Below are 20,262 nucleotides of genomic sequence, written 5' to 3'. Positions count from 1 at the left end.
ATGCGAGAGATGTACATATGCAATGTCTCTGGAGGCAAAAATCTCACACAGAATAAATTATTGCTTACAGTAACAATACACACAACACATAGTACACACCTCATGGGTCCACTACCAAATATTGAAATTTCAAAACATTGACTCTGATTACCAAAGCTCAGAGGACTGAGGTTTTGAAATATCAAAACTAATAAAAAAAATGTTAAAACTTATAATTTCACATTTTTGCAGGGGGCAAATCCCCCTGCACCCCCCACACCCCCTGCTGTTTAAATATACCAACTCCAAGATCGCACTACAGTGAAGAGAATGCTAAAGTTCTCATTCCACACTGTACGGTGATCTCCATTAACAAGTTTCGATATTTCAAAGCCTCGATCCTCTGGGATGTGCTAATCAGAGGTTTGAAGTTTTGAAATTTTTACATTTGGTAGTGGACCCCACCCCACACATAGATATGCTTAAAGTGGGGCACTTACCTACAATCTTCCCAAACCCCAAAGACGTCACAGACATTCCACCTGCAAAAACTATACTCCGCAATCTTGAAAGCATACAACAGAAATAATATCCAACACTACACACAAAGACATGCTCATTCATTAATGCATATTAAAATCTCTAAATCCTTAGAAACCTATAGTCTCAAAACAGCAGGAAACTCAAAATCATACAGCACACTTTCTGCAGGGAACAAGATCTCCTGCATTCCCAGATGTGGGGGCAAGGCTCCACAACTCAGTCTCTAAATATACCTAATTTAAAGTCACACAAACACAGAAAAGAAGGAAAACAAATGCTGCACTTATCTTCTCTTTCTTATTCTTTGACTCTACAATGCAGTCAATGCAACACCTAGACAGAAGTAATTTACTAAAGTTTTATGTAAAAAAACAAGTGTCCTTCCTGCTTCAGTGTTCCAAGACTTGCTATTCAAGGCTACAATAAAAGTTTGTTTTTCCTATATTACACAGACTTATAAGGACTAATGAAAATTGGTACAATAGATCTTCATTTGGTGAAATATTTCCCCTTCTATCATTCTGCTATCACAAGACTCAGTGAACTTGAATGTCATAAGCATTGCTAACTTAGCAAAATAATTTATCCCATTTAAAGAAATTGCACCAGCCTGAAAATATTTACTTAAAAATAGGCATGCACTTTGTATGTGTCATGTCTATTTTTCTTACATCTTTCTGTTTACCTTCTTTATTTCATATAGTTTTGTTTGACATCATTAAACAGCAAACTATTAAGTATGTATTCAGCATACAACAGACATTGTGACTATGTGCTCTTGCATAATAACCCAATATTTAATCAGGCGCATAGGTTCATAGGTTAAAAAAACTGAAAAACAAAACCCAAGGTCAGATAAATGGTCAACATAATCAAAAACACTGAAAGGAGAATAAAAGGAATGATTGTATTCTGACAAAGTTTCTAATAAAAGTGAGACAAAAGCATTCAATGTCACGGGAAGGCATTTGGTGTCGGTTCTTTTTGTTTAGGTTCTTAGTTAGGCATTCAGTCTGGAAGTCACTACAAGCCTAGACAATAACATACAGGGTTTTGATTGCAACCATGTTAACAAGTGTTTGAGAAATGGATGCCAAGATACTCACCTCAAGAGTGATACCGAATCACAACTCTTTGTAGTGCACAGAGCTTTATCAACACCATGTATTAACAGTTACAGAAAGTGGTGTTTTACCAGCTTTGAAAGCCAGTAACGCACTTAGCAAGTGCTGTCACATACACAACAAGTAAATATAAGTGCTGGGCTTTTTCAAGTAGATAAAAATAACTGAAAGTCATTTGTTTAAATACCCTTAGCCTTCAAAAAGGCCCCAAATGTTTTTAAAGGTACATACCCTCCCCTTTGTTAGAACACCAATAGAAGCTGTTAAACACATTACATTGTATATGTAACACTTATTAAAATCTATCATCTTAATTTAAAATACAGTACAATAATTATAAAACAAAACTGTATACTAAACAAAATTGAATTGAAAAACAAACTGCTATACTACTTCATTAACATATTAGGACAGAACTATAATTTATTTGCTTTTTTAACTAAATATGGTTTAACTAATATATGGTCATTTAGACCCAGCGGGTTAGTTGCATTCAATTTTATTTGCCAGTATGTTTCCCTACAACTTAACCAGTTTTCCCAAACTCCCCACTAGGGTCCATGAAAACTTGTATTAAAATTCCCAACACAAACCCCGTGTGACGCACTCAAGTGCGTTAGCCTTTTGTGTTTATTTACTGTATTATTGCATTGTTTATCCTGTTTTAACCAAAAAAAAAAAATACTATCTTGTTTGCTCGTTTCATACCTTTCCTAGCCAGTATAGTCCAGATCCCAGGCTTTGCTTGTCTCAGGACTTTATTTTCTGTGTTCAGAGCTATCCAGACCTTGCTGTGGTAGAGGGAAGTCCTACTACTTACCAGTGGGAGTGGTGAGCATTGTACTGCCTATCTAACACTGGAGGAGTGGTTTCCAGCTCTGAAATTGTAATTTTATTAGCCATTGTGGGCTTATTTCTATCCCTTTCAACTTTCTGGCTTAAAAACGCGTGTGTTTGCGCATTTTTTGCATCGTGCAGCACTGCAGGGCTATGGTTAAACTATTCCAGGTGCCATAAAGTCTGCTCTTCAAATTTTCCCTTTGAACTAGCTGGTTTCTTAGTAGTAGCACTACAATCTGAACCCCTGTGACTAGCATTTGCTTTAAAACCTGCTGGAAAGCAATAGGAAGCCTGAAACTGATACAAGCACTCAACTCTCCTTGTCAATAAGGAGAAATTAATTGTAGGCACTAAACAGCCTATAATTACAAAGGTAAAGGAAAGCAGCTCTTGTACTTCACAAAAAAGCACCTAAACAGGCATGTCCAAGGGTCAGCTTCCGGTGATTTCTCCTGTCCACCTGGTGAATCTGGGCATACTGGGGCAATGCAGCAACTGCCTCATGTACACAAACAACCCTCTCCTCCTACCACCCAACATTACAACCTGTGAGAGATGTACTTACATAGCCAAACTGGAAGCAAAGCTCTCTCCAGCCAAGATTGTGCTTCACAGTCAAGAGGAGAAGGTTAACACCTGCAATACACCTCAAGCAACACATAGCCCTTCAAATCCCACACCATCATCATCCACAGATAGCAAAACTAAACCCATATATGCGGAGGCCCTTAACATTAACCTGCCCAAGCAACAAGGATTTCCAAAGCTGAAACACAAACAAACACCAGTCACAACCAAAGTGACACATAGCTTACAACACCAGTGTGCCACCCAACAACAGCCTCTATGGCAAGACAATGTACTCAACGCTTTAGTCATAGGTGACTCTATAGTCAGGCACACTGATGTCCCACTCACCAGGCTGAACAAGGAGAAAATTACAGTCAGCTGCTTATCGGGTGCCAGGATCCGCCACATAACACATGCACTCAAGTCACTCCACAACAAGTACAAATATGACTCTGTCATTGTCCATGTTGGAGTGAATGACTTGAGACGTACCTCCCTGGACTACATCAAAAGAGACATGGATGAGCTCTCGGATCATATGGCCCAGGCAGGTATGACCCTAGCCCTGAGTAGCATCCTGCCTTCACCCAGAATGATACCACAGTATAAGGACAAAATGATTGACTTCAACAATTGGCTAAGCTTCTGGTGTCATTCAAAGGGGATCCAGTATCTGTCTGCCTGGAAGACATGATCGACAAACCACGATGCTTTACCAGAGATGGTCTGCACCTGTCACCCCTGGGATTCAGGTTACTGGCTAAAGCACTTGCTACCCCTATAGTGCCTTTTTTAGGCAAGGTTCAAAGGACAAAACCACCACCATAACAGGTACAAGTATGCAAAATCTGAAGGTAATGCTACTCAATGCTAGAAGTTTAAACCTCAAAATGCACTCTCTAGAGGCACTCCTAAAAATGGAGAATATCGATATCTGTGCAGTAACTGAGACCTGGTTCAAGGCTCCAGAGAGCACCCCTGCAATACCAGGCTACAATTCTTACCACACTTTTCAGCCATCAAACCAAGACCAAAACATTAAAGGTGGAGGAGTGTCCATATTCACCAAAGATATTCACACCTCCAGGCTAGTTGCCCAGCACAGTGCATCTGAAATTCTCCAGGTACAACTAACACTAGGTGACTGCAATCCAAATTGTAGCTTACTACAGATCCCCCACCATGCCCCAAGATTCTCACTACACCTTTCTAAACATACTGGAAAATATTAAGATACAACCAAACATCCTAAAACTGTGTGATTTCAACTACCCTGCCATTAACTGGGAAAACTACTCAGGTACCAACACCTTTTCCCAACGGTTCTTGGACTTCATAAATTCCAACACCCTGGATCAACTAATCCATTGTCCCACCAGGGGCTCCAATATCCTAGACCTGGTCATTACCAACATGGGAGATAGATGCTCCACACCTGTGGTCACCCCCTCATTTTTCAGGTCTGACCATAAGCAAATCACCCCTGACATCCACATCCCACCACCACCCCCCAGTAAGAAACCTCCATAAAAAACTTCTCCAAAACCAACTTCATGCTACTCAAGTCAAAAGTGACAAAGATCATGACACCCATGCAGACGGGATCTGAAAGTTCGACTGCTGAATCCTACACTAAGGCACTGTACGAGCACATCCACTCATGCATGAATTGTGCCATCCCAAATAGAACCAAGATGCTCTTCTCCAAAAAAAGGAAGCACATCTGGTGATCCCCTGCCATAAACAAACTATACAACAGAAGGAAGAAACTGTTGTAAAAAAGAGGAAGATCCCAGGATGCAAAAAACTCCCTTACCAGCCTCAGTAAGAAGCTGCGATCCCTCATAAAATCCTCAAAAGCTAGTTACGAAAATAAAATTGCCAAAGATTCCAAAGACAACCACAAGGCATTCTATAGTTATGTCAAGAATCTAAATGGCAATGCTCAGATCTGCTCTGAGCTACAACAGAATGGCATTAAATATACTGATCCCAAGGATATTGCCAATATCCTGGCAGATCGATTTAGTGCCAACTTCATCCCCCTTTCACCCCCTAAAGGGCTCATCTCAATACCAAAAGATTGCCAAATTCCAGTAATCATGGCCACAAAGGTAGAAACCACACTCTCCAAAGCTAAGAATACAGCATCCATGGGACCAGATGACATCCCGGGCTGTGTACTACATGAACTACAAAATGAACTGGCACCTCACCTAATTGTCATATTTAATCATAGCCTCACCTCAAGCTTCATGCCCATTGAGTGGCGCACAGCTATAGTTATTCCACTCCACAAAAAGGGATCCACCTTGGATCCCGGGAACTACCGTCCCATCAGTCTGACGAGCCTGATCTGCAAGGGCATGGAACGCATTATCATGGAACTTATAAACAAAGACTTTGGCAACCTTCAAACACTGGACCCCACCCAGTTTGGGTTTGTGAAGGGCCGATCTTGTCTCCTGAATCTGATTGACTTCTTCAAATCAGTCTCCAGAGCTGTGGACTAGGGTAAGGCAGTCCACACAGCCTATCTGGACCTCGCCAAGGCCTTTGACACCATCCCCCACTCTGGAATCACAGATAAACTTACTAAGCTGGGCATAAATCCCTACGTCACTCAATGGGTTGCCACCTGGCATACTGACAGAATTATGACTGTAAAAATAGCCAACTCCAAATCCAGCTCCAGGCAAGTGACAAGTAGAGTACCTCAGGGTTCAGTCCTGAGACCGTTCTTGTTTGGCATCTACTTCTCCGAAGTACAGGCCAACACTAAGGGACTCTGGCTAACAAAGTTCGTAGATGACTGCAAACTGGGAGCCATTATTTAATCTCCAAATGATGTGGATATTCTACAAAAGGGCCTTAGAGAAACAGATGCTTGGTGCCAGAGCCATGCGCTCAAGCTTAATGCCAAGAAATGTACAGTTATCCCCTTTGGGAAAAACCATGTACCCATGAATTACCACATAGGTGGCAATACACTAAATACCGAAAGTGTGATGAGAGACTTAGGGACACAGGTGGACAGTGGTCTCATCTTCAATAACCACATCGCCAAAACAGTCAGGAAATCCTTCTATGTGGCACACCTCATCACTAACGGCTTTTCATCCAGGAAAAAGGAGGTCATTGTCCCACTGTACTCATCCCTGATTAGACCCATTATAGAGTATAACACCCCATTTGGTATGTACCTCACAAGACATCTGCAACAGCTGGAAAGGCCACAGAAATACCTCACTAAAAGAATCACAGGCCTAAAGCAGACGCCTTATGCTGACCGTCTAAAGAAACTCCAGCTATACTCTGTGGCATAGCGTCTACTCAGAGGCAATCTCTGCTTAACATACAAGGCCATGTCAAACCCTGAGCTGTTGGACATGCTCCACTTAAAGAAATCCCAGTCCCTCAGAGCTATACACTCCAGGGATCTAAACCTTGTCGTCACAATGAACAATACATGCTGGAAGGATAGGTTCCCTACCCAGAGACTCCCCATACTCTGGAATAGACTGCCCATACATGTCAAGCAGAGCGCCTCCTTGGCCCTCTTCAAACGGAACCTTGATGATTAGATGGGAGATAGGAAATTCACCCCGGGGATCATGTCAGTCACCCTGCTAGACAGGGGTCCAGGGAAGTAAATATTGTGGGAAGAAATATCCAGGGAATTGTTATGGCTAGGCTTATATAGGCCCTAGGGCCGATAGCCTAGCACCAACCTATGAATCTATAAGGTGTCTATAAAGTGCATTATTCAGGTTTTTCTTCCTAATGTTATAGGTGCGTTCATATATATGTTTATTTAGTGTGCTCTCTGATTTTCCTACATAAAAACTAGGGCATTCTTGTACACTGATGTATGTAAAAGAAAGCAAAAACAGTTAACTAGAGATTTAAAACAGTATAGGGATAACAAAGCCTATGTCTTTAAAGGTAGAGTAAATAATTTAAAATGATGCCTTTAACGCTGAAATTTTCTAAACAGAAAGTAGAAATTTTACTAAAGGATGCTGAGAAGCTGAATAAGGCTATTAGAGATGATTTACTATTTGAATTTTATAAAGATGTTTGTGAAAATTGTTTCATACGAGTGGACAAGAAATGTGAAGATATCAGTTAAACCATATTTAGTTAAAAAAGCAAAGAAATTATAGTTCTATGCTAATATGTTAATGAAGTAGTATAGGTGTTTGGTTTTCAATTCAATTTTGTTTTGTAGACAGTTTTGTTTTATAAGTAGAAATGTCAATGTCAAGGGACAACACTCCCACAAGATAAGTGCTCCATTGTACAAGAGACAAATAATGTAAAACAAAGTAGTGATAACAACGAAGCAGCCAAGTACCACCAGGACGTTGAAATTCATAAAATATTTATTGTAAAAAACACACAGTAAGCGCTTTCGCTAAGTAGCTTTTTCAGACTGACAAACATTAATATCAAATTGTGGTCCTTATATAAAAATTCAAAAATGTTAAAACCAATCACAGAGACATCCCAATTAAAAAAGAAAGTTATTTAAAGGTACACAGGTAAATAACATATATAAGCATTCTTGATCTACATGAATGCATCTAGAAACTAAATCAGATGCAAAAGATAATACAAAATTATAAATATATATCTAAAGGCATAGTAAAGATGTACAGCCTAATAAAAACACAGGCAATATATATGTTTTATTTTATGTATTCCTGCTAGTATCAATTATTTTGATATCCTATTGCTTTTTAAGTAAAGGTTTAATGGTGGCCCTTTCATTCAGGCCATGACCTCTGCCCTGAGTGTGATAATCCAATTATTTCTCTGAACTCTGTATGGTTCCTAATATCTCCTCCTCTTATACTAGTAGAAATAATCTCAATAACTCTAAATGTGAAGTAATGATCATCTCCAAAGCGGGCTATATGCTTAGCTAAGGCATTATGATCCGATTGTTTCCTAATGTGGTAAACATGTTCTCGGATCCTATCCCTAAGGACCCTGTTAGTCTTGCCAACGTAAAAAGAATGGCAGAATTGACATTCCATTAAATAAACAAGGTTGGAAGTTTTACATGTGGCTTCTATTTCAAAACTAAAATCCTTCCGCAGATCTGGATGATGAAACTTATCAGAACTATCAATATAATCGCAGAAGTTACATGTACCACATGGACGGGTCAACCCCTTACTATAATTATTACGATTATTAACCTGTTTATAGCATAATAATCTCTTCAAATTTTTTCTGTTTTTATATGTAAATCTTGGTTGATCACCAACTATTCTACTAATATCATCGTCCACTTAAAGTACAGACCAATGTTTGCCAAATATTTCTGCTAATTCTTTATTGTCCAAAGCATAATACAAGGGAATCTTAAGAAAAGAGGGTCTACCTATATCACTATTACTAAAGCCTTCCTTTCGTGGACCAAAATATGGAGCAGCTTTACCTTTATGTAAAGATTGAATATCTAATAAATTCTCTGAAATCTCATTTACACTGTATCCTCTTGATGAGAGTCTATCTTTTAAATTAGTAAGTTCTTCAGAAAAACAATGGTCCATGGCATTTAACCTAGAGACTCTGACACCTTGACCTCTAATGAAGTTTTTAAAAATGTACCCTGGGTGCATACTTGATCTCAATAAAAATGAATTCCTGTAACATGGTTTACGAAACACTCCTGTGTTAACTAAACCATTCCCCAGTTTTTCTATATACAAATCCAGATACTCTATTCTAGTAAGAGACCAGTTCATGGTGAATTTTAAACAGCCAATCATGTTATTGAGTACATTATAATAGAAAGTGGTCGTCTACAAAGTGTCGATAGAACAGAACATGTCTTCAGTCAGTGACACTAAGTACTGTTCCTTCCCAGTGTGCCAAAAACATATTCACCATTCTTTTTACGTTGGCAAGACTAACAGGGTCCTTAGGGATAGGATCCGAGAACATGATTACCACATTAGGAAACAATCGGATCATAATGCCTTAGCTAAGCATATAGCTCGCTTTGGAGATGATCATTACTTCACATTTAGAGTTATTGAGATTATTTCTACTAGTATAAGAGAAGGAGATATTAGAAACCATATAGAGTTCAGAGAAAATAATTGGATTATCACACTCAGGGCCGATAGGGGTCATGGCCTGAATGAAAAGGCCACCATTAAACCTTTACTTAAAAAGCGTAGAATATCAAAATAATTGATACTAGCAGGAATACATAAAATAAAACATATATATTTCCTGTGTTTTTATTAAGCTGCACATCTTTAGTATGCCTTTAGATATATATTTACAATTTTGTATTATCTTTTGCATCTGATTTAGTTTCTAGATGCATTCATGTAGATCAAGAACGCTTATATATGTTATTTACCTGTGTACCTTTAAATAATTTTCTTTTTTAATTGGGATGACTCTGTGATTGGTTTTAACTCTTTTGAACTTTTTTGAATTTTTATACAAGGACCACAATTTAATATTAATGTTTGTCAGTCTGAAGAAGCTACTTAGCGAAAGTGCTTACTGTGTGTTTTTTACAATAAATATTTTATGAATTTCAACGTCCTGGTGGTACTTGGCTGCTTCGTTGTTATCACTACTTTGTTTTACATTATTTGTTTTATAAGTATTGTACTGTATTTTAAATTGAGATGATGGATTTTAATAAGTGTTACATATACAATGAAATGTGTTTAACAGCTTCTATTGGTGTTCTAACAAAGGGGAGGGTATGTACCTTTAAAAACATTTGGCACCTTTTTGAAGGCTAAGGGTATTTAAACAAATGACTTTCAGTTATTTTTATCTACTTGAAAAATCCCAGCATTTGGCAGGGTGAAAGTGCTTGTGATTTGAATTGTATTACAATAAATGTATTTCTAGCCAATCTCAGTGTGCCTAGATCGTATTTTCTATTTGAAGTTACTAGTACCTACGGTTTCCACTGTTCTTTGATTAAAGTAAATATAAGTGGAAGAAAAAGTTAGGGTCAGTTTATCTAGTTAAATAAGATACTTACTGACTGATGTCTGTAAATTTCCCAGAATGAAAATATGAGGCATGGACTTTTCCTTTAATGAGACCTGACCATAACAGTGCTCAGAGGGTGAGTAACAATTGTTACATACCTCTTAATAAAGTGCTGTTATGGTCAGGGTCTAGATCTACAGTAGGTCTTTACAGGTTTGTCTTTTTTCCTGTTTTGCAACGTAATAGTGGCACCTCATGAATTATATTTTATTAATGCAGCAAACTTACAAAATGTGACTGTACAACCACATAATTTGATGTAGATGTTTAAATTAGTTTGAAATACCAATAAAATGTTTTTAAATTAAATCCTATTACAGCTGTCTTTTAAGAGTAGCCCCAGTCCATCCTATCAATAACAAGATGCATCTGAAACTCAGCTTTCTAAACCGTGACATGTTTGAACTGTAAACCAATAAAACTCTAGCTAAACAAATCGTCTGTCTATAAAAGGAAATGACAGCTCACAGCTGTAATTATAACCTTCATTGATTTGTTTTCTCACAGGTTCATCAAGCCTATGTCAAGCACAATACATCAGCAAATGCACAATAAAAAGCAACATGTGAGGTACAAGAGCAGAAAAGATGCTCTGACAAGAGTTTTCTTAAAGGGATGAATTTGCAATCACTAACAGCTTAAGTATAGCTGAAATATCAATGTATGTTCCAGGGATTTTTTTTTATGCTATAATATACACACTACATACAACAAAAATGTCTTGCTCTGTGAATATGTGCTGGTGCAAGTTAGCTTATAAATTAAATTAAATAGCAAGTTATTATAATTTTGTAGCATCTTTAGGTACAACTAGTTTAATTTATTGTCTTCTTTCTTGACCAGGTGGGTAGACTGGTCCTCAAACCATTTTAGCCATGTACTTGGTGCAAGACATAAAAACTTACAATGGAAATTGAGTTTTTATTGATACAGAGTTAAATATTTGAATACTAATAAGCAAAGAGTGTCACATGGACAACATAGTGCAAAGGAGGATTACCACAGATAATAAAACATTATCTTATTATAACAATATTCAGCAGGGTACGTTGGAACTTCCCTATCCTCTTTGATAAGTGCCATGGGATTTTTTACATCCATAATAACTGCTATCACATCAGGCATCTAGGGCTTTGTGTTAGCATCTCCTGCAAAGGATGCAAGAACAAAAGTGTAGCACCCTTTTATGTTGCACTGCAGTGCCAGTTACTGGAAAATGAGGCCACACACCTGGTCTAGAAATAGAAACATACTCAGTGGCAGAATATCATAGGGGTAATTCAGGACCTCGGTTCCGGGGGACCTATGGCTTGCTGGCTACCTACTATACTCTAACTGAGCTGTTGTGTTACGTTCAGCATAGCTAACTGATTCTAGTTGGGTACCTGCTGAACATAATGGACTAACAGACAATTACATGTTGTTGCAATGTGACACCTACCAACTGCCTGCTGTAGAGGAAGCCAAATTACACCACCTGCTACAGCATTAGTATGTGCTTGCACAAGGCTGAACAATGCAGAACAGGACCATTGACATACACCAGTACATATGTCTTCTTTAGCACCATTTAGATGAAGGTGTAACTTTCCCATCCTGTCTTGTATGTTGTCCCCGTAGAATAGCAGACCGTATGCTCTCACAACATGTTCCTACTTAATTATCTGTATCTATTATATACACCAGTGAGTGTTCAGTTTGTGGCACAAAGCTTACACCACTCAGCAGTGCATCGCTGTGAATCCTTGCCTGTGTCTTAATAGTAAACACCAAGTTACCTTTCCCTTTTGTAAAAACTAAACATTCCCTTTGTTAGACTACTGAGCTAGAAGTGTTTCATTTACAGTGAGATCTGTGCACAAGTTCCTGCTTCTTGACCTTCACAACACATGATGGAAATCCACAATATTTCATGTTGATTATGTTGAATATACAGAATTATTCAGTTTATCATAATTTTATGTCTTCTTATAGCTATCTTTTTACTCATTACTGCTTTAGCATTTAGTGCAAACAAGCTTTGCAAAAAACTTTATAAGAATTCAGTCCTTTGCCCATTTGTATTTGTTATTAAAAGTGTTTTCCTCTTTCTGTATGCAAAACTCTTGGGAGGCAAAAATCTGAAAAGTGCTATTATATCAGTCCCCTGCCAAAACATGCACATACAGTTAAATAAAAATGCAATGTAACTATAGTAAGTTTTTTTTATTCAAAAAATTTTCAGAATCCACTCAAGTATACAGCTATTGATAATCATGTTTTATAGAGTTCGTCATAAATTTTATAATCATACCTCCAAGGTAGTTTTGGTATTATTCTCTGTGTTATTCATTGTGCATTCATGTTTACAGCATCCAGTTGTGATCATCATGTGGAAAAAAATTGTCCCTAGTTAGCTACAAATGTTGTTTCATTTTCCATATATTTATTTATTTATCTTGCTTATCATTTCACTTACAAAAGCTGATCCCTGAAGCTACATGCTGTTTTTCTGATCATTCCCCTCTTTTCTGCTAAACAGCAGCTCACAATAACATGAAGTTTCTCATTTGAAACCATCAAGCTGGAAGACATGCTTGGTGACAGTTTAATTTTTTATCACTGTGAGCAGGAAATCACAGAGTGAGGGAAAGTTTGATTGCTTCTAGAAAGATATATAATTAGCTTGTACATCAGTGAACCTGACTTGGATGAAAAGGTGTGCCAGTCATAGCCTATGCCTGCATCTTTAAGTACCTCAAAAACATATAATTTGAAAAAAGATAATTTGAAATATGCTAGTTTGTCTTGTCAAGAATGATATTTTCATTATTGTGCAGAGAGAATATATGTAATTCATCTTAATAAAAAAGTTACATAAATATAGACTCTGACCTATACAGGGTTGGAAAAATATAGTAAAAATATTATATGTTCTGTTATATGAATCTGCTTTATCAGTGCTACAGGTGAGTTGTATTACATAAAAATGTTTCTCTTACTCATTGAAGGCATAATCTGACTAGCAATTAGAAAACAAAGATGAGTCAAAGGCAAGTAGTTAACTGTGGTACAAATGAGATAAAAGGAACAAAAAAGGAACAATACACTGCTAAGGCTTGGTACAGATCAGTAGATGAGCTCAGGTGTCAGATACATTTGATAGCAAAATTGGTACCCTCACTATCTTCCACACCACAGATCACAGGCCTGTCAGTAATGCCTACTAATGAAACAGCAGACACACAAATCCTTTGCAGGTTTTGTGAAAGCACAATAGCGGAAGAAGTGTTTATGGGTGGCATTCGTGATCATTACATAAATGCATTAAGGCAATCAGCACTGTTTCTGCATTAGCGCAGCTATGCCACTATTCATACAGGCCATTTATGCCTATGTGCATGTGCAATGGCCTCGAATAAACACATGCAAATGACACAATAATGAGATGATAATGAGAAATGATCTAAAACTCCACATGCTAATAAGCTCTCTCTATGTTTGCAGATTATAGACATATTTTGATGCATTTCCGTGCCGTCTGCAGTTATGCTATAAAAGGTGGAATCTCACATGTTTTATCTACTTTGCATTTGATGAAGATGCTCTCTCTTGCTGCTGCCTTTGCCATTTCCCAGTGCGACCTGCTAGTCATGGCCTAACCAAAAACTTGTGCGCCCAGTGGTACTTACCATCCAAAAAAGTGATGATATAGACAGAGAATAATTCATTGTAATTTTGAAAATCAGGAAATCCATGATAGGTTCAGAGTGTTCAAGGATGTTGTAAGGGTCTTAGTGAGCATTTATGGCCAACACATAGGTACTGAGGGTGCATGGCCTCCTTTCCCTTCTGGATACTAAGGTATGTATATCCCTCACTATACTTGCCATAGGGACCTTCAAGAGATAGACTGGGACATGCTGAGTATTTCTCAGGCTTCTGCCTTGAGGATACTTCAACAGTTACTGGATGTTTTCTTGGCACATTTTGGTCAGTTTCCCAGTGTCACCTCAGGACCAAGCCCCAACAATGCATGCCATATAGCATGGCACGTTTCCCTGAGGTGGTCGGTGTGATAAACTGCACCCATGTAGCCATTAGGGTCCAGTCAGGTGCACAGGGGGAGAACTACCACAATAGGAGGGGGTATCATTACAGCAACTGCCAGGTAGCATGTGATGCATGGGTGTGCATCACCATCGTATCTACTCAGCATCCTGGTAGCACACAAAATTCTCATATCTGGCACACTAACACACTCTACCACCTTTTCCTGTGTACAAGGATACCCCACGGTTATCTTGTTGCTAAGTGAAAATGTAATTTTTATCATCTAAGTAGTTATTCTTATTAAAATGTATTGCTTAATACTACTTTTAGTTTGTCATCCCCTTTTCTCTTTTTTGTTCTGTTTTTCAGGTGATGCAGGATATCCAGTGGAGCCACACTTCATGACACCTGTGAGAATTCTGATAGAACTTCCAGAATACAATGTTAATACAGCCCTATTCCAGACCCATATTATCATCAAGAGAGTGTTTCACATGCTAGAAGCCTGTTTCCAATGCCTTGATGTGCCTGGTGTGCCCTTCTTTATAACACAGCTACTGCATGCAGGATGTTTACTGCCTGTTGCATTCTGTACTCTTGATCATGCACTGGTCTGTTGGCGAAGTGACCCATGCTGTCACTGCACCTCCCAGTGCAGGTCCTACTATGAATAATGATGGCCAGCTGACAAAAGTAGCAAGGGACCCCATGCAGCAGGTGCACAGGTTAAGTAGCATCATCTATTCTGGGACTATGGACCACAACATTTAGTTTAATGTCTCCTTTCTTAGAAAATGCACATAGCTCTCCATGCATGAATTATACTCTATATGTGGGCTATGCTGTGTGCTACATGGCCTACTGTCACTATTCATCAGACATTCCCTCTTATCTTTAAATATTTTTCCACTACAGTTATTGATATTATCGCTTGTAAAAAGTTATGACTTTCTCTTCACTGAAACATGTTCAATTATTTCTAATAGCATTATGTAAGGGATAGTTTCTATTATTTTCTGCTTTGCTGAAAATATTTTGCTGAAGCATTCAATAAACATCAGGAATGGAAATTTATCAAAAAATGTCATTTGAGTAGTTTGCAAAATTGTGTGTATTACAGTTTCTAAACTTGCATTTGCATGAGGTCATACCTTGGACTGGAGTGGAAAATGTGTTTTTTTTTCTTCTTTTTAAGCAATGCTTCTCTAGTTTTACCTTTGACATATTAAAAATGATTTACAGTTCTTTATTAACGTACTGCACATCAGATTAATTCATTATGTTATACACAATAACATGAGCTCAGAAATAGCAGTGATCCTTTATGCAGTGTTGAGGGTGAAGTGGCAACATGTTATGAGGTGTGTGATCCTGTCATTAAACTTGGCATCTGTATGCTACTTTCCTTAGGCCTGTTTTCAACACAAATAAATCATGATCTGAATTCAAAAACATTTATGCTACTGCAAATCCAACATTAGCCAGTTAAAAGTGTGTAGTATTAAAATAGCAATGTCCTCAGATGCATGCTAGTATTGCAAACACTTATCATTACACAGCCATCTTATGCTGTTGCTAACAGGTCAAACTTCTTCCGCCAGCACTTTTCTGGTTTTATACTACCATAACTTTTTATTCAAGAGTGAGAAATTTTGTTTTACAGTGCATCAGCATATATCCTCACAACCCAATGCATTGATGTAAATGCAGTACATCAGACTTCACTCACACAAAACTGTGTACTAATATCTTATACAACATAATGTATAAATGCAAAATAAATAAATAATATATATATATATATATATATATATATATATATATATATATATATATATATATATGTATATATTACAACATTTATCTTTCATACTGCCATCAATTGTCCTTACCCATACACTTTCAGTACTACTGTCATGAATTTCGGGTCTATATCAAAATTTCGAAGAAGTACAATGCCGAACGTCAAAACATTGAACCCACAACATCGAATGTTAAACATAGTGAAGCCCCGGAACATCTAAATCTTACATAGGACAAGATTTCGGTGGGCCGTTCTGTGGCTTTACTATTTACTCCACTGTGGGTGTTACAGAGTTACAGACCTTAGGGTTAGGGTGTTGGTTAAGGTAAGTGGAAAGTTAGTAATGTATGTATGGTGTAGTGTAGGGTTGGGTTTTGTTAACTGTATGTGTGTGTATTTATTGCTTTGTTTGTGTATAGTTTCGTAGGTTTTGTTTGCGATAGTTACGGACCTTACGGTTAGGGTGCGGGTTAAGGTAAGTGGATAGTTAGTAATGTATGTGTGGTTTAGTGTGGGGTTGGGTTTTGTTAACTGTATGTGTGTGGTTTATTTATTTTGGTGTGCTTGTTTTGTGTGTATGTTTCTCGGAACAGCAATTTTTTTCCCTGGGAAAAAAAAATCGCTATTCTGAGCATTCAATGTTTTCAATATTAGAAATTCCAAGTTCAAACGTATGGTGTTCGACATTTTGGAATTTTGAATATATGATATAGACCCATGAATTTCCATTTATGAATAACACATAAGCATTAAGATAAATAAGTGAATTTCACAGTTAAATCAATCAAAAATACATTTCTTCTCATAACAGTTGCTCTAAAAACTAAATAAGTACTTTTTGCCAACAGTTTATAACTATACTGCTATTTTTATTTTACATGAGAAATTTTGCTCTTTCCCAAAATACTTGCTGCCTAACTCAACTGATCATAACAAAATGTGGTGGCATTCGCATAAAATCAGGTTTATTTACACATTTTGTATGCAGTTTAGGCTGAATTATGTTTATCTCTATGAATCACAGTAATATGTGAGTAAGTTTGTCAACAGATGGACATAAATAGACTTCCAGTTGTTATGGACTAGCTCTGCTGAGCAACACTGAGCCAAGTTGGTCTTAGGAATCAGTGAACAGGCCTAACATATCTCAACTCTTCCTATGCTTAAAAAAGAAAAATGGAGTCAACAACATTTAGGTTACATAATCATGAAGTCTAATCAATGCCCGTGCTGTAAACTGTGACACATCTTACCACCTCAAACCACTTAGAAGTTTCTATTACAGCAAAGTGACACCAACTGCAAGAGTTATTTATAAAATAAAGTGAAAAAAGTTGTTAATTATTGCACTACATAGTAGTTTGCAAAATGAGTATTTCATCCAGAAACAAGGAGTTCATAGCATCCCTGTACTCCTCCCTTATCAGACCCATTTTCCAGTACAATGCCCCCTTCAGCATGTACCTTGCCAAGCACAATGAGTAGTGCATACCTTTAAAGTTATTTGTGCAAATAAAGGTTAAAACATTACTGTGTAGAAACAAAACAGATATAAGCAATTGACAACATGATGTAATAACTGAATTTCATTTGTCATAGCAAAAAAAAAATTATGTACATCAATCCCTCTGAAAAATCGCCATATCTATCTGACAAAGCAGTTTGGTAAAACCAAACTTGCCCCTAAGAGCAGTTCCATCTGTAATGACCCTACATGGTAGCTGAGCTTAGTTATGGTGATAACACACCCCAGAGGATGTGAGTGTCACCCTCTTCAAATGGTGGCAGTACCTGTGAATGTACGAAGATGAGCTCCAACCTTTTTTGATAAGGACATAGAAATCATACTCTACCTCTTCCATGAGTTGTTCCTGGACAAAATTAAAACTGCAGTACCTGACACTGAATGGAAAAAGGCTTACATCTGGCAAGAGTTGGGTGAACACCTGTCATCCATGACAGGGATCACCTGCTCTGAGTCTGAGTGCTGGCTTAGTTATGATGTCCTGCAGAGGCATAGGCCTTACCTACTGGCTGAGTGGTTAGCCCAGGTTAGGGGAAAAAGGTCAGAGTCTAACAGTATTTTAGCATTTAATTTTTTAAACTTTACCTAAAATATGCTTGAAAAAATCTACATAAATACTGTATAAATGCAGTTAAATGCAAGAAGAAAGGTATGTGTATGTGCAAATATTTATCTATATATAATACAAAAGGTATAAAAAAGCATAAACATATTTGTAAACAGAAATGTAAAAGTATACAAATATTGCATTCTTATGTGCACATAATATAGTATACATATTATAAAAGTTTAGATTTGTAGAAGTATACATATAAAAATACATGCGTGTGTGTGTGTGTGTGTGTGTGTGTGTGTGTGTGTGTGTGTGTGTGTGTGTGTGTGTGTGTGCATTTATATATATATATATCAGGGAGGGACACAGGTGGGATTCCAGGGGTATATTTTTTGTTTCCCATCCAGTCGCCCAGGCTCCTCTTAAAGAGGGCTAGACAGGTACTCTGCTTGATATGGAGAGGGAGTCTATTCCAAAGATGGGGGAGTCTTTGGGACACAAATCTATCCCACCAACAAGTTCTATTAATGTTACAGACCAGGCTAAGGCCTTGCATGTGGGTTCCATGAGTGGAGTTTGTCTTACAGATATGCAGCAACTCCATCAAGGCGGGGTCTGAAATGGCCATGTATGCCAGACACAGGTCACCTCTTTGAGCAGTCTGCATGAGACTGAGTAGAGGAACAGGGCATTTAGCCTATCTGTATAGGATAGGTGTTTGAGACCCTGGATTTTCCTGGTCAGGAACCTCTATGGTCTCTCCAACTGCTGCATGTGCTTGGCAAGGTACATGCTGAAGGGGGCATTGTACTGGAAAATGGGTCTGATAAGGGAGGAGTACAGGGATGCTATGAACTCCTTGTTTCTGGATGAAATACCCTTATTTATGAGGTGGGCCATGTAGAAAGCCTTCCATACAATGGAGGCAATGTGGTGGTCAAAAGTCAGGTTGCTATCAACCTGGGTGCCCAATTCCCTCATGACTGATTGCATGCTGAGTACATTGTTATTAATATGATAATTAGTGGGGATGACATTTTCCCCAAAAGGGATAACGATGCATTTTTTGGCATTCAGTTTGAAGCCATGCTTCTGACATCAGTCATTAGTTTGGGTAAGGCCCTCTTGGAGGATGTTCACATCACTAGGGGAATTTAAGACAGCACCCAGCTTGCAGTCATCTGCAAACTTGGTCAGCTACAGACCACTGGTTTTGGCTTGCACCTCAGAAAAGTATATCCCAAACAGTAGAGGCCCCAAGACCGATCCTTGAGGTACGCCACTCATTATGGATCTACTACTAGAGGTGGCTTCCCCTACTTTGACTGAGTGGGTTCTATCAGTGAGCCAGTTAGCTACCCATCTAGTAACATATGAGTTAATGCCTAGCTGGGAGAGTTTATCTATTATGCCTGAGTGGGAAATAGTGTCAAAGGCTTTGGCTAGGTCAAGGTAGGCTGTGCACCACATTCCCCTTGTCCATGGCTTTGATGACTGTTTCAAAGAAGTCAACCAAGTTTAACAGACATGATCTTCCTTTGACAAAACCAAACTGTGTGGGGTCAAGCGTTTGGAGGTTGTCAATGTCCTTGTTTATAAGGTCCATGATAATGCATTCCATGGCCTTGCAGATCAGGCTAGTTAGGCTGATGGACCTATAATTGCCTGGGTCAGTGGATGCTCCACCTTTGTGCAGAGGGATGACAGTTGCTATCCTCCATTCAGCTGGGATGGAGCCGGTGCTCAGGCTTTGGTTGAATAGGGTGTGTAATGGAGCTGACAGCTCATGCCTGAGTTCATATAGGATACAACCAGAGATGTTATCGGGTCCCATAGAGACTGCATTTTTTAACCTTTGAGAGGGCATTAAGGACCTGCTTTATCATAAAAGGAAAACATTGCTGTCCAGGACCAAGAAGGAGCATGTGCCTAATTGGAAGCAATCTCTCCTTAGCCTGAACAAGCAAATAAGAGCACTAGTGAAATCCTGCAAAGCAAACTTCAAGTCTAAACTGGCCACGTCTACTAAAGACAATCATAAGGCCTTCTTTACACATGTCTGTAATCTCAATGGAGGCACCCAGATCTGCTCAGAACTGGTGGTCAAGGACACCACATACACAAACTCTGTAGATATAGCTAACCTCCTGGCAGACAGGTTAAGTGAAAGCTTCACCCCTCTGCCCCCCCATCAGTAAAACAGGAATCACCCGTACCTGCCCCCCTCCCCTTATCTCTAGGGAGCAAGTCA

The sequence above is a fragment of the Protopterus annectens genome, chromosome 14.part0 (assembly GCF_019279795.1).
Source record: "Protopterus annectens isolate FY-2018-M chromosome 14.part0, PAN1.0, whole genome shotgun sequence".
NCBI lineage: Eukaryota > Metazoa > Chordata > Ceratodontiformes > Protopteridae > Protopterus > Protopterus annectens.
The sequence above is the reverse complement of the archived record's forward strand: the minus strand, read 5'-3'. Positions refer to the sequence as shown.